This window comes from Hyperoodon ampullatus, assembly GCF_949752795.1.
Source record: "Hyperoodon ampullatus genome assembly, chromosome: 17".
Lineage (NCBI taxonomy): Eukaryota > Metazoa > Chordata > Mammalia > Artiodactyla > Ziphiidae > Hyperoodon > Hyperoodon ampullatus.
In genome coordinates, this window is record NC_136930.1 from 50708809 (window position 1) to 50731274 (window position 22466).

Consider the following 22466-nt stretch of genomic DNA (forward strand, 5'->3'; position numbering starts at 1 on the left):
ATATTCTGGAACTTGATAGTGGTGACGGTTGCAAGCATTGAATGTACTAAATGCCACTGAATTGTACACTTAAAATGGTTTAAATGGTGAATTTTATGTTGTGTGTATCTTACCACAGTGAAAGAAGTCATCACTTAGTCATACTGCTTTTATCTTGTAAACTGCCTTGAATCAGTGTGCATTTGCCATCCTGACTTTACCATTCTAGTCCAAGCCACCATTATTTCTTGCATGTTAACAATGTCAACAATTTCTAACTACTCTCTACTTTCTAACTACTCTTCTCATTTCCACCCTTGCTCTGCTCCAATTTGTTCTCTGCCCTGAAGCCAGATGGGTCTTTGGAAAGGTAGATTATATTGTAACGCTCCCCAGATGAAAACATTTTCGTGATTTCTCATCTTATTTAGAATAAAATACAAAACTTCTGATTGTAGCTACAGACCCATCAAGCTCAGATCTGGGCCTACATCTTAGTTTTGTTTCTCTTCCACAGCTTAATTTGGTGTAATCTCATTCTTAATTTTTGAGCAAGCCAGAATTATTCTCATCTCCAGGCTTTTGCGTATGCCATTCTTCTCACCCCCACTGCCCTCCCTTCATCCTTTGCCTACCTAAGACCTATCATCATTCTTACCTCAACTTAAATGTCATTCCCTCATAGAGACGTTCTCTGATTTCTCCATCTAAATTATTCTCTTTCATAGCACCTTTTTCTTTCTTCCAAATGCATAGAAAAATTAAAATTCACTTATTTATTTATGTTTGTCTGTTTATCGTGAACTATTTGTCTGTTTAATGTGTTTCCTCCATCAGACTGAAGCCCTATGAAGGTAGGAGCCATGTTTATTTGGTTAACTGCTACATCTTCAGTGCATAGCATAGCAGGCAGTACATAGGGAATCGAATATTTTTTGTTCAAAAATATTATTTGAATAAATAAACAAAAAATACAGTTAGACTAGAAGATTTCACAAGATCTATCCACCCAGAGATAATGTGATTTGTAATTAAATTTACATGATTTCCCTTAATTTCAATGATTGCTTAAAGGCTCTCATTAACTGATAGAATCTCACATAAATAATCTCACAGTGCTGTAGTGCGGCTCTCAAAAACTTCCAGTAAAGCACACACTAAGGACGAACTCCTGCTGAAGTGGGAGCAAGACTCAATTAATGAAGAAAGAAGTGGGCATTAATAAAATAGAGTATATAATAGATTTAATCAATAAAATGAGTTTTTTGTTCTCTTTGGTAAGTGTATTAGAGAAAAAAGAGAGAAGATAAAGTAATTTGAAACAAGGAAAAATATAACTAGGGGTATGGAATGTCAAGAAATCTTGACAGAATTCTATGAATAACTTTGCTCAAAAAAACCATAATAAAAACAAAAAAGTGAATGATTCTCTAAGAAAGTATAAATTAAATGACTGAAGAGGTAAAAATTGAGTACATCAATAACCATATTAAAAATCTATCCCTATAAAAGACACTAGTTCAAAACGAATTTATAAGCCAGTTCTATTCAACTTTTAAAGATAATTACTCTGTTAAATAAACTTACCAAAGCATTAAAAATGTTTTTAAAAACTTTAAAACTCATTTAATTAATCTGAATAACTCTTATTACAAAACCAGAAAACAAAAGAACAAAAAAAAAAATGGGAAAAACTATAGATTAATTTCATTTACAAACATTAAGTACAAACATCTCAAGTTAAATAGTCACAAATTATAGCCAGCAACTTTTTCAGAGGATAATATAAATGACCAGGATTTATTCTGGAAGTGTAATAATGGTTTCACATTGGTAAATCTGTTTATATAATTCAACCAGATTAACACATTTAGAGATATTATACACTTATCTCATTACAAAAAAGGAATTTCTCATGAATCAATACCATTGTTAATACAGTCAAACTAGGAATAAATAGGTTCCTCCCTGATTTAGTTAAGAAAATTGTCAGAAAACCTTAGCAAACATCATAATGGTGAAACATTAAAACCATTCCCACTTAAGTCTTGACCAAAATAAGAATGCCTAGCACCATCATGGCTGCTAAAACTGGAGATCTACCAATGCGACAAGGCAATAAAATAAAACAGAAATTTTAGAATAAGAGCCTCAAACTTTTATTACTTGCATATAATAGAATTGTCTGAGAGATGGAATGTAACAATAATTTTAGCAAAGCAGGTTGATAAAATGTCAACATACAAAATCAATCACTTTACAAGTAAAAACCTAATTAGAAAAATGAAAGAGAAAAAATCCGACTCAATAGCAATAAAAAGTATTTAAAACCCATGAGCAAACTTAGCAGAATGCACATGACCTTTATAGAGAAAATTATATGACTATACTGAAGTACATATAGCAAAGTTTAAATAAGCATCAGGACAAAAAAACTCAGTACTGTAAAGATAATTATACCCAAATAAATATGTAAATTAAATGCAATTCTAAGTAAAATCCCAACAAAAATTTTAAAATCAAAGTTACAAGTTTCTTTTAAAATTCATCTCAAAGAGAAAACGTGCAAAGATATCCTAAAAAGAAAAAATTGAGAAAGATAACCAATGAGAGTGTATGTTGGGAAGGTTGGTCATTCCTTTGTTTTGTATTTTTCCTTAGAGAAGAGAGAATTTCTGCTTCTCCTTGTAGGGGGAGATATTATTGGGGTAAATACTCTGAGAAAATGGGTTTAGGATGCTGGCATTCTCCTCCTTAAGCTGGTTGAGTAATTGCTTTGCAGATCTCATCCTCCTCACAGTTAGATCCTAAGATCTAGATCTGTAGGGAAGAAAAAGAAAACCTCACTTTGGCTCCAGACCAGACTATGTCCTCTTATACAATATTTTAGAAGTTCTATATTTTCAAGAGGTTACTGGACAGTACCCAGCCAATGTAAACCAGATGCTATACATTTTCATCCTTATCAGACTCTCAGTGTCTATTATCATTTTTTGAGAAATCAGAGAGAAGAATGGTGAGTAATCAGCAACCTCCTATCTCCAGTAAGGAAGTTGCCTTAAGGAATTTCAGAATGAACCCAAAAGCAAGAAGATACCTGTTAATTTAAGATACAATTAGAATTTCAAATAATGAGAAAATGGTGTTGAGGTAATCTGATATCTATTTATTTTAAAAAGTTATATTTCTATTCATAGCAAACATAAAACAACTTTCAGATGATTAAATAATCAAATACAAATGTAAAACACCAACAGCTTTATTAAAGGAAATTCGGAGATTATTTTGGCAGTTGTGGAGCTGAGGTTATCTGTGAAAGACATTAAACACAAAAATCATTTTTAAAAAATTAATGGATTTTCTAAATAAAAATTAGCAATTTCTGCACAATGAAGGATGCAACAGCAAAGTTAAAAGGCAATTAACAGACTGGAAGAAAACATTGTACCAAATATAACAGAGAAAGGAGAAGCATCTCAGTTCCAACAGTTCAATAAGGAAAAGCAAATAACCGAAAAAGGAAAAGGAACAATTGTTATAGACTGTTAGTTCTTAGAAAAAATAAAAATGGCCAGCATACATCGGAAAATATGCTTAAGCTCACTAGTATTCAGGAAAATTCAAATCAAAGCAGCAATTTTTCCCAATCAGGTTAGCAAAACTTAAAAAGATCAATAATAGCCACTGCTGACTAGTATGCAAACTGGTGTTCTCATGAACTGTTGGTTTGTATATAACCTGGTTCAAACTTTCTGAGATCAACTTGACAATATTTTTCAAACTTAGGATTTACATATTCTTTGACCATCAATTATACCTTAAAAATCCATGTTTAATGTCCTTGTCCTTTCCTGCAATAGCGCTCTTGCTAGATCCCCACCCCTTGTGTGTGAGGTAAACAACTCACAAGCCCAGTTCAACTAAGGATGTTCCCAAGGCTACAACTCAGTTTCTCTCCACATGTTCAGCCAAAGTTTCTCAACCGTACTCCCATGTGGAGGGGTTAAAGGGGCTTCCAGTCTCAGCTCCATCTGTGACAGAATTGGTAGCCTCTCCCCACAACCATCTTGGCAAAAGATGAAGAACTCAACTGCCTTCTGTGTTCCAGAAAGTTAAAGAAATGAGTGAAGCAGGGAGAGTAAGAATATATATGTGAGTGGTAGGCTTTTGAGCAAATTGCAGAGCATGTGTCCTGGCCAAAGTAATTCATATTTATATGTGAAATATTCTAACTTTTTAAAATAAATTTATCTATTTATTTATTGGCTGCGTTGGGTCTTCATTGCTGTGTGCAGTCTTTCTCTCGTTGCGGCGAGTGGGGGCTACTCTTGTGGTGCATGGGCTTCTCATTGTGGTGGCTTCTCTTGTTGCGGAGCATGGCCTCTAGGTGTGCAGGCTTCAGTAGTTGTGGTACGCAGGCTCAGTAGTTTTGGCTCACGGGCTCTAGAGTACAGGCTCAGTAGTTCTGGCCCACGGGCTTAGTTGCTCTGTGACATGTGGGATCTTCCTGGACCATGCTCAAACCTGTGTCCCCTGCATTGGCAGGCAGATTCTTAACCACTGAGCCACCAGGGAAGTCCTCTAACTTTTAAATGGCTCATTGAGTTTAGTTGGTTCACTACTTTAAAACAAAGGAAACATAATTTGGCTCATAAGCAATTTCTTGATAAGTCTCTAATCTAGCCTTGTCCACCAGTCCAGTATTACCTTCATTCATGGTTAGTTTCCCATGGTGGTTCCTGGTGTCCTAACTTGTCCACACACTTTAGGCAGGACCATCACAATCTGTCAGAAGCTCTAGAAGTGTTCCTCCAAAAGCAAAGGGTCTTATTATGGTCACTGGAAAGACCTCCTTGTCTCCTCTGTAGATGTATACACCTCTTCCCCAGTGTCAAGTTCTGCATACCAAGGGGAGACAGTGGTGGTGAACACCTTTAGTTAAGCCACTTAAAGGTCCTGGCACTATTCTCTTAGACAAGGGTGCCTGCTCATCTTTTCACTACAAAATCACTCAAATGACACTTCCCAGAATAACGTAAATCTTCTTCAACTATGCTCTCTCTCTTCCTCCAGAAAGAGATGCATCTGGTAAGTGATGCATTGAGAAACTTAACATTCTGTCTACTAATCCCCCAAACACATGATGACTGGTAGAAAAGCCATTCATTTAAAGAAATGCAGACAACTAGCAAATACAAAATGTGTCCTCCCTTCTTACAGAGAAAGAGTTAAGGGATAACTACCTCTAACTTAAAGAGCAAGGTTACTTTATCCAGTTGAGAGAGTAGGCACTGTTTTTATAGAGTAATGAACCACATTTTTTTCTGCCCCACAGAATTCTAATGCTGTCAAGTATGGTAAGACAGATGATCCTATTTAAAATTATATTTTACAAAGCAAAACAGATATAACTCAGTAACTGTGCATCTAATTGACTTAATTGCCTCATTTATCACATGACTTAAGTGAGCTGATGTTTTCTACTCTGCTTCACCCATGTAATTCTTGTAATATAAGAGCTGAGACATGGTGCCAGGCGTGAGCGAGAAATCCTCTCTCCTGAGAAAAGATATCATTGGAGTGATGTTGGCTTTGGGTTCCAGTTTATTGAAAAATCAATGTCCATTTGTGCGACTAACACATATGGCTCTCTTCCAGCCTGATGATGGCTTTGGGAGGCTGACTATCACCTAATGAAGTCAGATCAGCTTACCCAGCACCCGAGTTACAGTTGGCAAAGTGACTTTGTCATTAAAACCCAGTTTATCATTCCTATTGGTGTTTTTCTTCCCATTTCAAACCCTCCTATCCATTTCTCCTGAACCCACAGTATTGTTTTTCTCTCTGTAGATAACAGACCAATGGCTCCAAATTTTAACATTTCAGAGGGACTCAGTATGATGTTTGGTGCTCAAAGGATAAACAACTTTTTCATATGTCTGTTTCTCTCATTAGAGGCAGGAAAATACATATATACGTATATAGTCCTACTTAGTCTTGACTCAAAATAGACATTTTTACAAGCCAGAGCCAGCTTTGTAACAGGCTCAATTGAAATTTGTCAGCCTAGCTGTCTCGGGTAAATCAACAAGGTTAAGTTTGTCTAATGTGTTGTTATGTTCCAATAAACAGAGTCCAGCTGACATTTTACGTGGGCTTTTTTAAAAAAATAATTACCGGTAAAGTAACACCATTTCCCTATTTATTAAATGGAGTGGCAATCTAAATTGCAGTGCTGGTTTTTTCTCCCCCAGTGTTCTCTTTCTCTGGAGAATACCCCCAGAGTGATAGTCCCTGGCAACAGAAGCTCTGGCCAAGCAGTGGGTTTTTTCCCCCTTGAAATCTGCCAAGAGTAACAAATAATTCTGTCAGGAAATGCCAGCTCAGCCACTAACCATGGTTACTAGGTTCTTACTTGGGTCCATCATGTGAAGACCTCCCTCTCTGTTAGTTTGGAATGTTTTGATTGCAGGTAACAAAAACTACCTGGCTAATGTTAGGAAAAAAGAAAAAGAAAAAAGTATAAATTTTCAAGGATACCAAGGACATCATAAAATCAATGGGAGGACAGAAAACCAGGAATAGAGACTGGGTGTGAACCAAGGCACTTCTGTTCTTTTATGCCAAGAGGGAGGAAGTCAAGTCTTTAGCCCAGGCAGAATCTTGTAGAGCTGCTGCTGCTGTTGCTGCTGCTGCTGCTGTGAATGAATTGAAATGGTCCCTTTTGTTTTGTGTCCCTCGCTAAAGAGTCACTGTCCCATGTTGGAGCCTCTGGTTGACTGAGACTGGAACATTTGCTTCTATTCTGGCTGATAGTGCTCCAAAGAAAAAAGAAAGATCATTGGATGGTAATCCAACGATCTCTGGTTTCTCCCAATAAGGAAAGGAGTGTTGGTGGGGAACTGCCCTATGTAACAAATGCCCTCTACACTCAGAAGATGAGCACCTAAATAGAAGATGTGAATGAAAACTGCTGGAGAGGCTAGTTTCTCAACTGTTCGGCATATGCCTGGAACCCCCAGAACTTGTCAAAACAAGATTTTCGAAACAGAATATATGGTCATTTGTGCTCAGCATTCCTATAGAGTTGACATCTAAAATAAGGATCTAAAGTTTGCAATACAGCAGGTCTGAACTGGTAAGTGTTATAAACTGGAGAAGTGATCCATGGACATTTTGAACGATTCAAGGTCACTGAAATCTTGACAAATGATCTTTACATGAGAGAGAGTCATGTAAAGAATCTTACATAAAGAGGCATGTAAAATGGTTCCTGTAGGAAACATAGTAAATAGGGAACAAAAAGACAGAGGAATAAGCTAGTTAGGTAGTAGAGTCTCCAATAAAAATCTTAAAGTTAGGATGAAATATAAATAGGACATAAATTCACAGTGTTGTGAAGTTGTAGTAAGGCATATCACCAAATGGTTTTAGGATATATTACATATATATATGGAAGTCCCATATATATATTCCATACTTCTACGTGACTAAATTCAGTGAATACTTTTCAGTCTTTATTTTACTTCAGGCTCAGCAGCATCTTAACACATTGTACAGTTATCTCCTTTTCTTAAAATATTAATTTTTATTGGAGTATAGTTGATTTACAATGTTGTGTTAGATTCTGCTGTACAGCAAAGTGAATCAGTTATACATGTTTCTGATCCTCTGCTTCTTGAAACACCCCTGTCTTAGTCAACTTGGGCTCTGTAATGAAATACCACAGATTAATTGGCTTAAACAACAGAAATGTATTTTCTTACAGTTTTGGAAACTGAGAGTCCAAGATCAAGGTCCTGGTAGTTTTGGTTCCTGGTGAGAACCCTCTTCCTGGCGTTTAGAGGTCCCCCATCTTGCTGTGTGTTCACATGACCTCTTCTTTGTTTAAACAGAGAGAGAGAGACAGAGAAAGCTCTGGTGTCTCTTTCTCATCATATAAGAGCACTAATCCCATCAGGGGCTCCACCTTCATGACCTCATCTAAATCTGATTACCTCCCAAACGCCCCACCTCCAAATATCATTACATTGGGGATTAGGACTTCAACCTACGGATTTTTGGAGGACATACTCAGTCCATAACAACTCCCTTCTTCAGCGTGCCACACTTGCATGGTTATCCTCCTCCCTCACTGACCACTCCTGTTCTGTTTCCTTTCCATTGTTATCCATTCCTACTTCCAGTCCTCTCTTCCTATTCTTCTTGCTATTACTGGATGATCTTATCCATGCCCACATTTAATAGGCACTGAGAAGCAGATGTCTCATGAATTTATCCCTATACCCACCTCTAATTTTTAAGTTCAGTTTAATCTACACAATTATTTGATATCACTTCTTGGGACATCAATAATACTTCAAAATGAAAATGTCAAAACTGAACTTATAACCTGCTCCTTCCCCGCCTCAAAAAAACCCTAACCAACCAACCAACATACATACATACATGCATACATGCATATAGAAACAAATACCCAATCTTTTCCAGCATCCTCTGTTACAAGGATGGCACCACTATGAATCAAATTGCAATTTTACATTTATTAGCATGATTAGTACCTGTTAGTTTATTAGTCAGTCAGTCAAGATATTAATTGTACATCTCCTATCTGCTCCAGCATTGTTCAAAACTCTGGGAAAACAGCTGTCAACTAGACAGACAGAGTCCCCTCTATATTAAGGATATATGATATACTTTTGGGAAACAGGAAATAAAAAATAAATAGGGTAATGTGGTGAGTGTGACTGAAAGGGCTGCTATAGCTAGGGGAGCCCACTGTGAAAAGGTACTAAATGATTTGAAACTTGAATGATGAAAAAATTACCTTGTTGAGAAGAATATTCAAGCAGAAGGAGCACCAACTGTAAAGGTCTTGAGCCGGAGATGAGTTTTACATGATCTAGGAGCCAAATGTAAACCAGTGTGACTGTAGTATAGTGTAAGAGAGGGATAATGGAGGGAGATGGGGTCGGAAATATCTGTAAGACAGTGATATTCATATTAGATCTTTGGAGTAAAAAAAAGTAAAACAACAACAAAAAAAAGAAAGCGGAGTTAGCAGTTGAAGGAAAATACTGGCTTTTTATTGTACTCCCTGAAACATGAGGGAAAGAGAACTGGCTTGGCATATCCTCAATCTTGAAATCTACTTTCATACTCTCCCCTTTTTAGGGGAAGTTTGGAGGCAGATGTGAACCTTTAACCGATGTAAAGGACAAATATTGATGAGTTCAGAAAATTGTGAGAGGACTGGAAATTTTGGCTATTATGTTCCTTGTATACAGGGATTGAACATAGGAATTCTACTGACATCTAATTGCTGGCATGTGCAAGCTGATAAGTGTTACCAAATGCCTTCCTATATATGTATGGGGTGGTATGGAAAGAAATGTTTTTCTGTTGGCTAAATGGTGAAAGCAGTAATCTATTAAGAGAATTATTCTCAGAGACTGAATGCTAATTGATTTTATGTGCATGTCAAGAAGCCAATCAGTGGCAAGCTTGTAGCAAAATAGCAGAGCAAAGAATAATATACGTAGAAGATTGGAGTCAAATGTGGAAAACATCTGACCTTATCACTGAAAATATCTAGTTTAATGAACATAATTTTTACTGGTTTGGCACCCATAAACTCTAATGGAGTCTCTTCAATTTCACTCTGAACAATTATAGATACATGTAAATTTTTTTAAACTAAAGGAAACCAACCTTATAACTTCATAGCCTTAAAATTTTTTATTGAAGTGAAATTTATATAATATAAAATTAACAATTTTAAAGTGTGTAATTCAGTGGCATTTAGTATGTTCACAATGTTGTGTAACTATCACTATCTAGTTTGGAACTATATAGTTCCAAAAAGTGAAAACAACCTAAATGTCCACCAATGGATAAATGAATAAACAAAATGTGATATATCCATACAATTGAATATTATTCAGTCATAAAAGTGTGAAGTACTGAAACATCCAGCAATGTGGATAAACTTAGTAAGCATGCTAAGTGAAAAAAAAAAAAAGACACAATAGGTCACATATTACATAATTTCATTTATATGATCTGTCCAAAGTAGGCAAATCCATAGAAACTTTATAATTTCTTATATGGTGAGCAAAGGCTGATTTTTCCTTTAAGAATTGTGATAATTTTGTAACTATAGGGTCAGTACCTTATTCATCAGTTTTGTCAGTCCATAGCATAGTTCCTGGAACAAAGAGAGCCCACTGTATCAGTTAAGGTTCTTATCAGATTATCAAAGAAGATGACCAGGATAAATATATGAAAATATCTATAAATATATAGATATATATTTTTAAAAGGCATTTATCATAAAGTTTTGACCTTACACAGTTATTGAAACAGGAGAAACAGTGTATGTGAAGTTTAGTGTCTGAGTCTAGTGCTGGAACCTGATGGCCACAGGCAGATGGTTGGGAAGGGAGGATGGTTGTGGAGTGGGGGAAAAAAGGCCAAACTGGAACCTGCAAGTCTGAGCTGGAACCCTTAAGAATGAACTGGAACCTGTATGGGTTCCTTACTGCCTCCAAGTTTCAAACTTTGATGATGAGGGTTTTCTTCAGGAGAAGCTGGTGCCCCTTTGTCACATTGCTAAACACACATCTGGGCCAGGAGTTGGAGAACTCAGAGCAGGAGATGCAGTAGGATCTGGAGGAGTTAAGCATCTGGCTGCTGACACCCTCCAGCCAAGAAGCCAGGGGGTCAGCACCACCAGGCAGGAGCTGCAGCAGTGCCTTGTGCTGCATCAACCTTCTCAGCACCAGAAGCTAGCTGAGAACTGATCACGTGAGGGAAATGTGGATTCTGGGAAATGTAGTCCCAGTTTAGCTAAATTGACACAACACAAATCTCCCACAATTACCAGGAATGCATATGGAAGAAATGACTAAACCAGTGCAAGAAACAATGCTTCAGCAAGGATTTTTGTACCTTCCTTGCCTGCAGAGTGTGTGAGAAGTATTTTCTAAGACCAGAAAATGGATTGGGCACTCAACCAGAATTGTTTCATTATATCTTCACAACATCCCTATGACATAATTATAATTTTTATATTTATATATTTTATAATTATAATTTTTATTACCATTACAAAGGTAAAGTGAGCGTGGCACAAATTGTTAAAGAGCAATAGGTACTTAGCCTAGGGAGCAAATAACCCAGCTACAAAACCAAATTTAGATCTATCTCATTATACAGTCCATGCTCTGTCCACTATACCGCACTGCCCCCCGCAGGCCCACCTTGATCTCCATTTTGTGTATAGTGAAATTTTCTGCTTCTTTCTTCTCTTTCCATCTCCCTCCCTGCCCCTCCCCTGCCAAAAAAAGGGAGGGGCATCCTTTTCTTCCCAGGTAATTGTTATTATGGATGACCCAGCTTTTTCAGTGGTGCCTGTCAAACATGGTGTGAGGCTCAGCATCAGAAAATGGGCCTTCCCTTTTTCCTCTTAGTGTATTATTCTCTCTCTCCTGGTCTCTGTGCTCTTGCCTCTGCTATTGAATCCACTTCCATCTCCTGCTACCAATAAGCTACGATGAAGTCATGAACAAGTCAGATTCTGAGACATTTTTTGTTCATCTGTTTGTCGATGAGTCTCACGAATCTCCACGAAAAAGTATGTCATTTTGCAATGACCAAATACTTGATACTATCACAAAAAGGCTTAATATATACCTTATATGGCCAAAAAGGCAGATTAAAGATTTGTGTACATTATTTGCCTAAGATGAGGTGTAAAATTGTTAGTAGCTAATGTTTTTTAGCACTTTAGAACCATGAGCATGGTTCTGAGCTAAGAGTTTTATATTCATTATCTTATTAATCTGTGACCACCCAATGGAAGAAGTAATTGTATATTGAGATTTTTTGAAAATTGGAGTATAATTGCTTTACAATGCTGTGTTAGTTTCTGCTGTACAATGAAGTGAATCAGCTATATGTATACCTGTATCCCCTCCCTCTTGGACCTCCCTCCTACTCCCCCTGCATCCCACCCATCTAGGTCATCACAGAGCATGGAGCTGAGCTTTCTGTGTTTAAAGCTTGTTCCCACTAGCCATCTGTTTTACACATGGTAGTGTATATATGTCCGTCCTAATCTCCCAATTTGTCCCACTCTCCCCTTCCCCACCCTGTCCACGTGTGTGTTCTCTATGTCTACATCTCTATTCCTGCCCTGCAAATAGGTTCATCCGTACCATTTTTCTAGATTCTACATATATGCACTAATATGCAATATTTGTTTTTCTCCTTCTGGCTTACTTCATTCTGTATGACAGACTCTAGGTCCATCCACATCTCTACAAATGACCCAATTTCTTTCCTTTTCATGGCTGAGTGATATTCCATTGTATATATGTACCACATCTTCTTTATCCATTCATCTGTTGTTGGACATTTAGGTTGTTTCCATGTGCTGGCTATTGTAAATAGTGCTGCAGTGAACACTGGGGTACACGTGTCCTTTTGAAATATGGTTTTCTCAGGGTATATGCCCAGTAGTGGGATTGCTGGCTCATATGGTAGTTCTATTTTTAGTTTTATAAGGAACGTCCATACTGTTCTCCACAGTGGCTGTATCAATTTACATTCCCACCAACAGCGCAAAAGGATTCTTTTTTCTGCACACCCTCTCCAGCATTTATTGTTTGTGGACATTCTGACCGGTGTGAGGTGATAACTCATTGTAGTTTTGATTTGCATTTCTCTAATTATTAGTGATGTTGAGCAGCTTTTCATGTGCCTCTTGGATCTCTATGCCTTCCTTGGTGAAATGTGTATTTAGGTCTTCCTTTTTAATTGGGTTGTTTGTTTTTATAATATTGAGCTCCCTGAGCTGTTTGTATAACTTTGGAGATTAATCCTTTATCAGTTGCTTCGTTTGCAAATATTTTCTCCCATTCTGAGGGTTGTCTTTTCATCTTGTTTATGGTTTCCTTTGCTGTGAAAAAGCTTTGAAATTTCATTAGGTCCAATTTGTTTATTTTTGTTTTTATTTTCATTACTCTAGGAAGTGGATCAAAAAAGATATTGCTGTGGTTTATGTCAAAGAGTGTTTTTCCTGTGTTTTCCTCTAAAAGTTTTATAATGTCTGGTCTTACATTTAAATCTTTCATCCATTTGGAGATTATTTTTGTGTATGGTGTTAGGTAGTGTTCTAATTTCATTATTTTACATGTAGCTGTCCAGTTTTCCCAGCACCACTTATCGAAGAGGCTGTCTTCTCTCCATTGTATGTTCTTGCCTCCTTTGTCATAAATTAGGTGACCATATGTGTGTGGATTTATCTCTGGGCTTCCTATCCTGTACCATTGATCTATATTTCTGTTTTCGTGCCAGTACCATACTGTCTTGATTACTGTAGCTTTGTAGTATACTTTGAAGTCAGGGAGCCTGATTCCTCCAGCTCCATTTTTCATTCTCAAGATTGCTTTGGCTATTCGGGGTCTTTTGTGTTTCCATACAAATTGTATAACTTTTTGTTCTAATTCTGTGAAGAATGCCATTGGTAATTTGATAGGGATTGCATTGAATCTGTAGATTGCTTTGAGAAGTACAGTCATTTTCACAATATTGATTCTTCCAATCTAAGAACATGGTACATTTCTCCATCTGTTTATGTTGTGTCTGATTTCTTACATCAGTGTTTTATAGTTTTCTGAGTACAGGTCTATTGCGTCCTTAGGTAGGTTTATTCCTAGGTACTTTATTCTTTTTGTTACCATGGTAAATGGGATTGTTTCCTTAATTTCTCTTTCTGATTTTTCGTTGTTAGTGTATAAGAATGCAAGATTAAAGATTAAAGGCAGATTAAAGAATTGTGTACATTATTTGCTAAGATGAGGTGTAAAATTGTTAGTAGCTAATGTTTTTTAGCACTTTAGAACCATGAGCATGGTTCTGAGCTAAGAGTTTTATATTAATTATCTTATTAATCTAAGTGACCACCCAATGGAAGAAGTAATTATATATTGAGATTTTTTTAATAAAAAATCTGAGGCTTAAAGAAGTTATAAAAACTTGCTTAATGACACAGATAGTGAATTAGGTCCATTTGATCTCAGAGCTCTTGGTCTTAATTATTGTGAAATGATAAATTATGAAATCATGAAAGGATTTCAAACTCCTTAGCAAATTCTTCCTGTTACTTAACAAATAAATATCCATTGACTGCCTACTAGGTATTCAAGTAATAATAGCAGATTAAAACACCATGGCATGGGATAAAATGAGAAATACAGTCATAAGCATATTTTTTTGTATTGTAATAGCAGTCTTTAAAGTCAGTTTCTGAAAAACATAGTGACATTTAATGAATGAAAACCTTTTTGAAGGATCTCTCCAAAAGATTGATTTTGTTTTAGTAGATAGGAATTAAGTAAATCTTAAAACTGCAAGTTTCTGACTGAATTTTTTAAATTCAAGCTTTTGTCTGCAAAATTTATGTACAAAAGACAAACTAGCAAAAAATAGGTTTTATTTTCATAAATTTTATGTTTTTGTTGCTGTGCACTGTGAAGATAGGGACCTATAGAATGGAAGACTCCAACATATGGGAGCAAAATGCTCATGGAGATTTCTGCGCTAGCACAGCAGATCCCCTCTCAGACTCTTTTAGATTGTACTCTTGCTATTTGTGCTATCATTTCCACTCTCTCTTTCCTAATTTTTTTTTCCTTTTTATGTTAGATCCTTAGTGTTTCCACAGTGGAAAAGCTGTGAACCTCTACTGGACTGGGAAATTACATTACTTAGAGAATGCAGAGAGCAAGAATGCTGGAGACCTAGCTAACGTGATCTTCTCTGAGGTTTGTTATCTATTTGTTTTCCCACACTACACGTTAGATTCTCGACAGCAATTGCCAGTGGATATCCACGCTCTAGGGTTCTACCAGAGTGATTCTTTAACCTAGAGCTTCTTTGAGACAATAGAGTCACAGAGATGACTCCTCCACAGCATAGGATAAAGAACTATGTCTGGTTTAACATGCTTTTGTGGATATTGCATTATATATGACACGCAGATGGGTTCTGATACAAACATCAATTCCTCCTTTACCATGTGAATAAATTTGACTTGGTGTGGCTCAGAGCATAATCTTTTGTAATGGTTTGGGTTTTGTTTTCTTTCTTTGTACAGGATCTACTCCTCTTTCTTGTTGGGTTTTGTTTGTTTGTTTGCTTTGTTTTAAATATTATTACCTGAAATCTTGTTTGCAAGTATACTCAAATTTTACTTTATCAACTGAATTGCTTAAAGGGAAGTTACTTCCTTCAGTCTTTGTGAAGGTGATCTACTACCAATTATCCCTTACCCTGGAGATAGGTCCTGAGTGCTTGGTCTCTGTGTCTTTTGTCTGCTTATTTTCCCTTTTTAATCTTGATGGTCTGTGTCCTGTCTGTGCTGTGGTAATACTTTCCATGTATTGAATGGCTTCCATGTACTACCTCTCACTTTCACAGTAATCTTGCAGAGTGGTATGATTACTCTTTTACAGATAAAAAACTAAGATTCCAAGAAATTCAACGACTTTTCTAGGGTCACGCATCAGGATTTAAATCTATATCTATATGACTTTAAAGCTCAGAGTGACTTTGAGTGAGAAAAGTAACTATTAGAATGGGAGTAAATGTATAATGGAGGCATGGGGCTCTGCGACTGGACTGTTTGGGCTCAAACCCTGGCTCCTCCTTTATTATCGAACTAACTTTGAATAAGTTACTTGAACTTTCTTAGACATAGTTTCCTCATCTGTAGAATGAACATAAGTATATTAATTAACTTTCTGAACTATTGTGAGGACTAAATGCAATATTGCAGGTGACATCAGTGTTTAGGACAGTGGCTGGCATGTGGGAAGAGTTCAATACATGCTAGCTGCTGTTACTGTTGAACTGAAAATTGGTTTATTAAACAGAACTATTGGTGTCATGACGCTTACTCGGAAGCATCAATGAAAGTCCTTCATGATTTATCAGTTCAGAGGTTTGAGTATTTAACTATTTGATACCCACTGTCATGTGGGGCCATATCTATTCTGGAAAGAAATGATATTTTTTTAATTAGTGCTTTCCAAGCTTTGGTAATATTACTACTTTTTTTTTTTCTGTCCTGACTCTGTTCTTAAATATGAAGTGGACTGTTCACTAATTACCACACAATGCATGAAGTAGCCTTACCCTATAAAGCCCTATTCCTGGAAAACAACCTTGGCTTGGGTTTAGTGATTCTAAATGTGAGGATTAGAGGCCAGAACTGACTCCCTGGAACTGCTGACCAGACAGCTGTTCACAAATCACCCCCCAGCAGGAAGAGTTCCCGGACTAGCTGGGCAGGATCAGGGCTTTCACTTCCCATAAATCTCCCACCAGCCATTGTCCTTCTTTCTGGGAACCATCATTATTGCTTTCCATTTTCCCTCCCTCCCTCCCTCCTTTGCTCCCTCCCTCCCATCCTCTTTCCTTCCTTTCTTTTCTTCTATTAGGGAATTAAAGCAGATATCAAAACCAAATACAAAATTAACCCTTCACATGCCCTGTGTCTTTCATACTATGTGTGCTATGTGTATATAAACTTGGAAAGTTAGGACTTCAAGGGCAGGGACTTTGTTTGGTCCTGCCCTGAATGATTCTTAAAAAAACCAGAACTTCACACTCTGTCAGGGTTTCTCAAAACAAACAAACATATATTCATGAATGTTAATCTTACTCAGTGTTCTTTGACTTTGGCCATAATACCTCAGATATATTTGAAGAAAAATTATGTTGAAGTAATATCTATAAAAGTAATGAAAAATTGGGCTTTTGATTTTGGTTGTAAGGATGATCTCTGCAAAAGAAAGAGAAGGCCTGGGTGCCTGGACCAACACCCTCCCATCTGATTTGTTGTACAACATCTATTAAATGCACAGTGGTCTTAACCACTTAAAATATTGAGGTTGATCCTAAACTGTCCTTCTTGGATCGGGTATTTCCTAGTGTTTTTCTGTACTGGAACATTCCTCACTTTGGTGAGGTGAGTCAGCCTTTCCCAGCTCTCTATTTAGCTCATTAACTGAGTTGCCCCTCTGCCAGTGGTTTCCAAACACCAGTCTGTGACAAAATTTCACCAGTATGAGGTAAAATGAGAAAAATAAGGATAATGTAGGGACTTTTTCTTATGGCTAAATTTATTTAATTGAAAGAAAAGCAATTTACTCTGAGATTATGTAACTCCTATATTTTTGTGACAAAGAGGTTTTTACTTTATGAAAAGATGGGCAAAAGAGGAAAATCAGGGAACCATGGCCTTAGACTCTGGGAAGTGTGAAATGGAGAACTACTCTAGGCCACACATGGTATGTGCACATGTATGTGTGTGTGTGTTTATGGCCAGGTACCCCCTCAAGGGACCATGTGACTGGACAGCCTTTTAAAGGAGGTTTCTAATGGGGGACTCATGGGACATGTTAGCACCAGTCAGATGGTTGCTAAAGCAGAGGAGTTTCTGAAACAGAAGGGGCACCTATTCCATCCTTACAGACAAATCTTTAATATTCTCATTGCTCTCTTGGGATGTATTTTCTTCCTCTGAGCTGCACTTGGTGTCCTTTTTAATCTGATTTCACCTGAATGAAATTGTTTCATAAGGATAGCCTTGATGGATAGTCAACAACTTAAAACAGGAAATGAATGAAAAGAAAAAATGCTTTGATGATGTTCCTCATAATAATGGTACTTTAAATGAACACCGTGGCTCAAGTTTTTTAGAAAACAGAATACACAGCAAAGCTTGATTGAGCATGCTTTATTGGGAAGTGCAATCTCAGGATAGCAAAAAAGAGAGGAAAAAAGAAGTGCTTTCACGTACATAGTGCATTTAATCATCTTGACAGAAATTAAAAAACTGAGTGATCTAATTAAAATTTTGAGAAGCTGCTTTTAAATGCCGTTTTTGGATGTCCTTAGTGACTCCATGGTAAATAAGTGAGTGAAGTCCTCAAGAGGGTGAATGACTGGCCCAGGTCTATGTAGTTGAGAAGTGGCAGAGCTGTATTTAAAATCAGGCTTAGCTCCTGAGCTAATGGGTTTTCACCATTCTTGCAGATTGGCAGCACAGGGCTTTTAGAAAAATATCTGTGACAAAGATTATTATTCCAGTTTTACAGAAAGAGGAAATAAAAGCAATGGAGAGCTTAGTAATCTGTCTGAAAACAAACTAGCAAATTGAATCCAGCAGTGTATAAAAAGAATTTTATAGGGAATTCCCTGGCAGTCCAGTGGCTAGGATTCAGTGCTTTCACTGCTGGAGCCTGGGGTTTGATCCCTGGTCAGGGAGCTAAGATGCTGTAAGCCGTGAGGTGCGGCAAAAAAAAAAAAAAGTATTTTATACCTTGACCAACTGGGATTTATTCCATGCATGCAAGGTTAGTTCAGCATTCAAAAATCAAATGATCATAATAGATGTAGAAAAAAATATTTGAAGAAATCCAACACTCATTCATAGTGAAAAAAAACTCTCAGCAAACTAGGAATAGAGGGGAACTTCTTCAACTTGATAAATAACATCTGCAAAAGCCTATAGTAAACTTCATATTTAATGGAGACAAACTTGAAGATTTCCCACAAAGATTAGGAATAAGGCAAAGATGTCCTCTCTTACCACTTGCTTTTAACATTGTACTAAAAGTCCTAACTAATTCATTAAGACAAAAAAAGGAAATAAAAGGTATACAGATTGTGAAGGAGGAAATAAAATGTCTTTGTTTGCAGGTGACTTTATTGTTCATGTAGAAAATCCAAAAGAATTGACCAAAAATTGCCTGGAATTAATAAGCAATTATAACAAGTTTGCAGTATACAAAGTTAACCTACAAACATCAGTTGCTTTCCTATATACCAGCAATGAACAAGTGGAATTTGAAATTAAAAACAATAACATTTATATTGACACCCCAATGAAATATGTAGGTATAAATCAATCAAAATATGTACAAGATTTTTAGAGGAAAACTACAAAACTGATGAGAGAAATCAAATAAATAAATAAATGAAGAGTTAGTCTATGTTCATGGATAGAAAGACTCAATATCATCACGATGTTGGTTCTTCCTAACTTCATCCATAGATTCAATGCAATCCCAATGAAAAACCCTGAAAGTTATTTTGCAGACTCTAGAGTTTATATGGGGAGGCAGAAGACCCAGAATAGCCAACACAATATTGAAGAAGGAAAACAAAGTTGGAGGAATGACACTACCCAAATGCAAGACTTGCTATAAATCTACACGAATCAAAATAATATGGTATTGGTGAAAGAATAGTCAGATCAATGGAACAGAATAGAGAGCTCAGAAATAGGCCCACACACAAATATAGGTGACTGATCTTTGACAAAGGAGCAAAGGCAATACAATGTAGCAAAGATCATATTTTCAACAAATGATGCTAAAACAACTGGACACTCACATGCAAAAAAAAAAAATGAATGTAGACATAGAGTTTATACACTTCACAAAAGTTAACTCAAAATGGATAATAGACTTAAATGTAAAATGAAAAACTATAAAACTCCTAGAAGATAACATAGGAATATAGATCTTGGGTTTAGCCATGACTTTTTAGATACAATATCAAAGATCCATGAAAGAACTAAATTAATTTCTAAGTACAACTTTTCTGTGAGTCTAAAACTGCCCTAAAAAAAATTAAGTCTGTTAAAAAACAAAAAAACTGCAACAGACAGTGAGTGAATGGGGATAAGTTTTGTTAAAAGAGCAGTAGACACCTAGAGAGAGCACTAGACAGGGACCATGGAGAATTGCTTCTAGACCCTGCTCTGCAACTAGTCAGCAGTACCTTGGGAAAATAACACCTTCTCTAAACTTTACTTTCTCGTATGAAAAAAGAAACAGGTGGAAAAAGTGTTCTCTAAGGTTCCTTTGCCACTCCCATTTGCTCAGTTTTGGAACAAAGCAATTAAGTCTACTTTTGGAGAGTTCACATAAGTGATGGGATTCCTCAGGAGCTGAACAGGTCCTCTTACCCCAAATTGTCACCCTCTCTGCCTGATGTGTCCTTTATTAGAGACTCACTTGTTTAAATCCATCTCCCTGCACTTATTTAAAGCAGAATAATCTCAGCCCTAACCTTGCTCCCTAATGTAGCTACCCTTAGGAACTATTATATCTTAAGGCATAAAGTTAATTAGTATGTATTTTGTCAGGACAGGGGCATCAGAACAAAATCTGGTATATATCAGGTGTTCAATGTATTTGTTAAGTAAATGGATGGATGAATCAGTAATTGTAAAGAAGAGGGGTGCAGGGGTAAGTGGAGCTGCAGGGGTGCAGGACTGTGTTAGGGTCATGGAAAGAGAGATGAGACCTAGAATGCTGTATAAGGAGAGACGCTCCAAAGATAGATTTGCCTACTTCACACTCATGTGTGAGACTTGCCCTGGGAACGAACCCATTCCATCCCTGTTCTTTGTCAGTCATTCATTTAGTAAGCAACTACCGTGTGCCAGAAACAGCACTTAGCATTAGGGATTCAATGATGAGTGAGCCAGAGGGATGATCTCTTTCTCACAGAGCCATTTGACTTGTTCCTTATTAAATTCCTACACAGCAGAGCAGACACCAGGCTTCCACCCACTTTACTACTCCTGACATCCTTAGGTACTCACACTAAATTCAAGAAAGAGTTTAAGTGTTCCTTTCATCCAACTTCTCAACCTTTACTACTTTGAAAGCTAGCTAAAGTAAAACTTTTTCTTGGCTTTCCTATTATGAATAAATGCTGCCCCCTTCTGGAATATTGACAGAGTATGAAAGACTGACTTCTAGCAGCGAAAGTTTATAGTTCGTGGAAGGTTTAGATTTAACTTTGGTTAAATCTCACTGTATTATCAATGGGGAATTTGATGTGTGGGAAGGTCAACTTCTCTGTCTATATCTTGGGAGAGAAGAGAGTTAGTAACAACAGCAAATGAAAGAGCGGACTGAAACCTATGCTTTCAGACTTTCAGTTCATGGTCCCTCCTTTCAAGTTTACTCGACTGGAGACATGTTTAGAGATGTTTTTATTGCTCCTGTGTATGTATTTGCCTATACGTTTCCCCTTCATTTTCCATCACATTCAGTCCGTGCTTTCATCTCTTCCCTATTTCCTTTTCCATATTTTTGTGATGGACAGATTCACCTTAAGTGAAATCAAAGCAGGTTAAGAGCTGTCTCAACCAGTCTCTGTCTGTGTATCTGTGTGTCTTCTGAATTTTTGTCTGTCTGACTGTCTGATATCTTCTATAGATTTCTGGGTAAGGGAATTTAAAGTCCACCCATTTATGAATTAAATCTATAAGAACAAACCACACATTGTCTTCTCTTCCCCTCAGATAATTATTTAGCAAAAATTTATTGCCTACCCCCTACATGTTAGATGTTGTGAATACAAAAACAAAAAAGACAAGCTCTCTGTTCTCCAGGACTTATTTTGGGGGATGACAGAAAAATAATTTTCTTCCCCTAAAAGAGGAAGTCCCAGAGAATGGAAGGAGGCATCTAACTTAGCCTGAAGGAAGGTGGAAGTTGCTTAGAGGTAGTGGTGTCTTACCTTCCAGCTTTTTGAGGATTCCATGTAAAATGAAGTGTGAGTACAAATGTCAAACTGTAAGCAAAGTTTCATAGACATCCGTATTCAATTCAATTCTTCACCACTTGAGAGGTCTCAGGAATTTGCAGATCTCAAAGTAAAAGTATTGGCTGAGTGATCACTGAAGATCAAGGATATAAATATCTGATAAAATATATGAGACCAAATTTTACAAATAAATCATTCAGAAGCATCACTTTTAATAAAATTGTGATAGTATTTAATTTTTTTCCCATCTACTTCTGTAATTGATATTCACATATTTATATAGCTTTAAGTAGCTCCATGGTTTGTGGAGCCCTTTGCTTTATTGAAGATCTGTACTAACTTGTGATTAGCAAACTCTGTAGTCTGTTCAATAAAGAAAAAGCCAAAATAAAACTAGAAAAGATCCAAAAGTGGGAGTGGAAATCAATGAACTTATGCTTGCAAAGTGTTCTGGGAATAAAGGCTATTTATCTGTGTTAACAATGCCTTGAAACCTGTTTTAGTGTATTATAGGGGAATGTACATTTAATTAAAAGAAATTTGATTAGGAGAGAAAGAGAGGTAGTTAATTTCTGAATGGATCTTGGTCAAGTTGTTTAATCCCTCCAAGATGCAGATACAGGACTACCTCTAGCCCATATGCTACCTTTATGCAGATTAGAAATGGCACCTGCACTCTGGGTGGGTATAGCTCCCAAGACACTAGGCTTGGTTTTGAGAATATCTTATTTCTTTGCTCAGAGAGGGTACGGTATCTTTAATCATGTTCACATTTACCGTTCATTTTCCCTAATAAGTTTTTCTCTACTACCAGTCAACTGCATTGTTAAAATGGATTACTCACTCAC

At 36.8% G+C, this 22466-nt stretch overlaps 1 long non-coding RNA gene across 2 annotated transcripts in view; it reads left to right on the forward strand.

Annotated features, from left to right (window-relative positions):
* The window catches only part of LOC307065518, a 204822-nt gene that overhangs the window by 146194 nt on the left and 36162 nt on the right, over nt 1-22466 (forward strand). For both annotated transcript variants that reach the window (XR_013811339.1, XR_013811340.1), the window contains exon 3: nt 14689-14807. This is a non-coding gene — a long non-coding RNA (uncharacterized lncRNA). The remainder of the gene's footprint in view (nt 1-14688; nt 14808-22466) is intronic.